We start from the raw sequence: 6,000 nt of genomic DNA on the forward strand, positions 1-6,000 counted from the left end.
TTTGGGGTTGGGAAGGAATTTTCCTGCAGGGCAGATTAGCAGAGACCCTGGGGGGTTTTCACTTTCCTCTGTAGCATGGGGTGCAGGTCACTTGCTGGTGGATTCTCTGTACCTTGAAGTGTTTAAACCATCATTTGATGAGTTCAATAACTCAGTCATAGGCTAGGAGTCTATTACAGGAGTGGGTGGATGAGGTTCTGTGGTCTGCATTGTGCAGGAGGTCAGACGAATGATTGTAATGGTCTCTTCTGACCTTAAAGTCTATGAGTCTATGACCTGCAGACTTGAGGGAGTTATATATTTTTAAAATACTTAGAAATAGCTTGTTTGTTTGTCATAAAACACTTAATTTTCCCCCCTCACACTTTTCACAATTTCTACATCTCGTGAAATGGGCTCTACATGGGAGCTAACCTTTAAGACTAGTCAGAAGCTTCAGTGTCTAGGATAGGATGCAGCTCCTCACCTTTCAGCTAAGGTGAGCACAAATAATACCTACACTCTGCATTCTGCTTAGGCTATCAGTTCATGGATGGTGAATTCAAGGTGCTGATTACTATTTACAAATTCCTAAATAACGAAGGCCCCATTTATCTTAAAAAAAAACAGTACTAAGAAGCTTCAGCTATCTGTCCCAACAGTGAAGTTCATAGGATCTAGAGGCAATGGATTCTCCCTAAGGAGTACCAGCTTCTTGACTGCAGTAGTGTTGGATATGTGCCTGATCCCAGGCTGGACATTTTTACAGTGAAGTGTAAGATATCTTTGTTCAGGCATTCCACTAACTGCTTGGTCTACTAGCTCTTCATCTCCTACCACTTCGGCTACTGGCTGCTATCCACCCTCACAGATCCTCACAGGGAAGCTGTATTGGTTGCTGCAAAGGATTGTGAAACCTATTTCCTGTTTTAGGCAAGAGGTTGTGTAGTATCGCTCTATCCTACATAAAGTGCACTCAGACGCCATGGTAATAGGGACCTTATATAAATACTTATATAATAATACTTATCTACATTCAATGATTAGAAGGATCATGGTCTTTATACAGTATCTGTAGATTGCTAGGTTTGTGAAGAAGATACTCTGGTTCTCAAAGCAGAACTGGACCAAAATAAAAATGATATAATTTACTGTACCAAGGAAAGATACATTTTAGAATAGTAATTTAGTGATCACTAAATGTAGAGCATGCAAGAGGCTTACAGAAGAAAATAAACTAATACATGTACTATTTTGCAGGATGCCAAAATGCTCAAATATTCTGTTATTGTGTATTCCACATTATTTTTTTGACAGGGTCATTTCAGTTCCATGTTTTTAGCATTTGCTTTAAGGTGCAAAACAGTGACATGATATATCATGTCAAACAGCAGAATGGAACCATTAGCAGGCAGATGTTTGACATGATGAATCATCAATCTGCATCATCAAACCTTTAATGAAAATAATTTTGCCATGATACATTGTGTCAAATCTGTACCATAGGGATATGCACTGGTTTTGCACCAGTGTTAACTTTTTTAATGTAGAAAAGGATTTAAATGACAGCCCATCAGTGATGTTGATTGATCTTTGCCCTACCTTCTAGTTTCCTAAATGCACCAGGCCAAATTCATTCCCAGTGTAATTTCAGTAAAGTCAGCAACCCAAGGAAATACAAACAGTGGCATACCATGGGTCTCCAGTGCCCAGGGGCCAATACTTACATTTCCACCGCCCCCTTCTGCCCCTGTTGGGGAAGCAGCAGCAGTGCCTCATGGGGGGGGTTTGCTCGCGGGCCCGTTTCCCGCTCTCCGCATTCCCTCCCATCGCTGTGAGGCGGTGGGAAGCGGGAGTGACGGGGCAGATGCCCCCAAGCCACCTGGTGGTGGTGTGGGGGCTGTGATGGGCTCTGCCCTGGAGCCCTGCCTTTGGCTGCCTCGCTCCTACACGGCCGGGGTCCCTGCGACTCTCTCCTTGTGCCCAGCATTGGAGCAGAGGGGCTGGGAGGATGCTTGGTGCCCCTGCAGCGGGAGCCCTCAGACGCCAGCAGGCCTGAGCTGGGGTCGGCTCAGCCGCCAGGGATTTTAAAGTCCAGCGGCCCCTGGCTGCCTGCAACAGTGGGGGATGGCTCCTCCTCCGAGGGCCTGGCTGGCTCCTCCCCCCAGACCAGTGCCTTGGGGCATGTCCCCCCCCGCCTCTTCCTTCAGTACATGACTGATTACAAACCAGAAAGCCCTGCTTTGACACCGGATAAACTGGTTGCAACAACACTTAAACATTATAAGACAAGATGTGATAGGACAAATCCGCACAGCTTCCATAGAGGAAAATCAGGTCTTTCATCTGCTGGAATTTTTTGACTGTTATAACAAAATAGCGGGAAAATGAGAAGATATAGTTTATTTGGACTTTCCAAAAAGCCTTTGACAAAGTTTTTTAAAAGAGTCTCCCACATTCGGAGGTATGGGTGTTTGGCATTTCTAAGGACAAGACTACTTATTTAGGTGTCTAAATAATGGTTTTAAGACAGTTACTAATATTTTATAGATTTATAATTAAATAAATAGTGTTTTCCTCATTGCAATTATTTTCCTGGGGAGATATAGCACAGCACAATAACAATTCCACAGAAAATTTAAAAACAAACAGACAGGCATCTTTTTTCTCCTCTTTCTTGGGTTCAGCCTTCTGCTGGCATTCTATAAATACTTAATAATTGGAGACCACAGCCCGAGGAGAGCAGATCTGAAGAAATGCAGTGTCATAAGAAAATGAAAACAAGGAAAAATTAACTGTCCTTACATAAAGGAAGAGAAGGGAAATAAAAGATCAAATTCATTCACAGCACCACTACTTTTCATTTATATAGTGCCTTTTATTCCAAAACACTTTGCCAGGTATATACATAGGGCTTATGCACCCACCCTTGAAGTACTGCCACCTCTGGAGTGGAATGCAGCGGCCATTCTGTGGCAACTACATCTCACAAAAGCTTTCAAGAGGAGATATGAAGTTTAATATCTCCAGTTGATTCCAAAAGGAAAAAAAATTAATTAGCCACAGTTAGAGCTGGTTGAAATTTTTTGAACAAAACATTTTTTCATTAAAAAATGCCCTTTTTTTTCTTTGCAAAAACTAGGGGTTTTTTAAAGTGTTCACACCATTTTAATCAAAATGTATCAAAACCTTTAGCAAATTTTTATTTCTCATTTTCCATTTCTGAAATAAGATATGCGACTAAGATAACTAAAAAATTAGCTTTAAAATATTTCTCATTTCAGAAATGGAAAATGAGAAATGAAAAATATCAAAATATTTTGATTAAAAAAAAGTTTCAAAAGATGGAAAACAAAAGTACTGATTTTATTTTATTTTTCAAAGCAGCTCTTGTCAGAGTAGGCCTGGTCCTGAAAGGTGCTGTGTACTTGTACCTTGCATTCACTGTGGGCCAGATTTTTAAAGGTATTTAGGTGGCTAAAAATGCAACTATGCATCTAGAGGGATTTTCAAAAGTGCCTAGGCATCTAACTCCTATTGAATTCCATCACAGAGTGAGGAAGGATGATTTTGTAGTTAAGACACTGCACCAGAACCCAGACAGATCCAGGTTCAAATCCTAGCTCCACTATAAACTTCCTCTGTGTCTATGTGCAAGCCACTAGTTAATTTCTTCATACCTCAGAGCTCCATCTTAGGAACGTGTCTCCACTTCAAGGATTGAGAAAAAATGAATTAATTAACATTTGTCAGGCACTCTGCTGCTATCATGATGGAGGAGGAGGGCATATAAGTAACTATGCAGACATTTACTGAATGTAATGCTTCGGCTTGATGAATGTGGAGATCAAAATCTTCTATTAATCCACAAAATAGATACATCATTGGCATTGATGATGAAAGCTTCCCTATGATTCTCACTAAAGTCTCTCAATCCTCATCTAGAGGGGGACATGATCCAATACAGTGATGTCAACAGGAGCCTTTCCATTGAATTCCATGGGCACTGGATCAAACCCTGTAAGCAGGAGTGAGAGGGTAGCTCATTTCCGTCTACATTCAATCCTTGGTCTCTCTGCTGAAAGTACCAATAAGGAGCCCAGTTAGTCCCTACTGTTGTGATATAAACACCAGTCCACTGCAAAATGGATTGACACCAAACAGCTAATTCGGCATAGGCCAAACAGCCATCAGATGGTAACAACTGATGATTACTACTAACTGAAATTACTTTCATGTGCATTGTGTATTTTGATATTATAAAATTTAGTTCAGTATAATGGTTTGATTTAAAAGGTCCTTCATGTGAAGGCAAGTTATTTTGTTTATTCTATGTTAAATTAGAAATGACAAAAACCTGCAGATTGAGGCTGGCACGAATTTAGCACCTTCAATAGTGAAGCATATGACACACAGAGAAGCTAATGAAATATTATTTACACAACTCCAAAGACAACAAAACATCCAAACTACAGACAAACTGTGGACTTGATACTCATCAAGTGTATTATGGTACCTAAGCTAATACATACCATCTAATGATCTCTCCCCTATATGAATATCTGTCCTCTTTATAGGGTGATTGCTTTTTGTAATACAAGCAAGGCTGTAGAGCTACTTGCAGTAAATAGCTTTTTTAATTCAAGCCATGAGAAACCGTTACATTTGTCCATCTCTGTAACCTTCAGCAAACTAAGCAGCATTTTAGTGCCCAACTGCATTATATTTATCCTGGTCATGATATTCTCTATTACCACTGAAAACTTTGGCTCCCAAAGAAAAAAAGAAGGAATTGTGTCAAAGGTCCCAATTCTTCTCTGAGATATGAATAATTTTCAGTTACTTTAATAGGAGCTGAGAGTCTGAATCTCTGGGTGGAATATGATTCCAAAGTCCTCCCATCTATACTGATTTTTTTCACCATGTCTTTTTCATATTAGTGTATTACACATGCTGTAGTCTCAATGGGCTGAATCTTTTTGTCCTCTTGCATCTGCTTTTCATGGTGGTGACATGCAAAGCAATTGAAGAGCTGCACTAAAGAGAAGGCTGAGCTTGCTTCTATATAGCATTTGCATCTCCCAGTTTGCAGAAAAATAGGAACATTTTTGTGTTCCTACTTCATCTCTAAATCACTACCATGATCATACAATTTCATAGCCAAATGTGACAGATGCGGCCTTTCCCAGTTAGATTGCTTTAGAGAATTCTTGCAAAAAAGCAATTGCCTGTTTAACATTTAAACAAACAGATTCTTTTTACTTGTTCTCTTTCTCCACTTGTTGCAAGTGGTTTCTATATAAATTTAGCTAGAAGTGCTCATTGTATTTTAGGGGTGACATTAAAGAACATGACAAATCTTTTGCTGGATGGATCAGCTTACAGAGATGGAAAGATGTGAAAGTTTCTAGTGGCTTGACAATGGAAAATATTTACTGCAGGTAGCACTGAAGTATTTTGAATATCAAGTACAACTTCCCGTCTCTGGGTATACGTGCTGCAGGTAAAGGAAAGTTGTTTTGCTGTTGCAAAGTGCAGTTTCATAAATGCACTTAACTACACATAACAAATGTTTTGTTATTTGTGCTTTCAGTAAAAATGTACAGTAAAGTAGTTGGGTAATAAATTACTTCATTTACTGCCACTCTAGATTTCATCACAATAATCATGATTGTTACCCTTCTTTCAATTTCTGTGAATGCTGTTTCTTGTAATTTCATGAGTTCAGTTTCCTGCTTAGCTACTCATCTTCCAGAGCAGTTTCTGTGTCTGGTGGAAGAAGAGTTATTCTAACATTCCTTCTTAAGTATTTACCAGCATCTATCTCCTACTATTATTAAGTAAGTTATTGTTATTAATAAGTAAGAGGAGCTGCACATTATCTACAATATTCCTCCACTGTTAACCCACACAAAGCAGGAGCTGTGTGAAAAGAGATGAATAAACAATACTTAGAATTTATAAGAATGTTTATCTTCAAAGTACTACTATGTAACTAACTAACAACACTGTCAACTACAC

Source organism: Emydura macquarii, unplaced genomic scaffold (genome assembly GCF_026122565.2).
Source record: "Emydura macquarii macquarii isolate MOO-44397 ecotype Brisbane River unplaced genomic scaffold, CSIRO-AGI_Emac_v2 contig_75, whole genome shotgun sequence".
NCBI lineage: Eukaryota > Metazoa > Chordata > Testudines > Chelidae > Emydura > Emydura macquarii.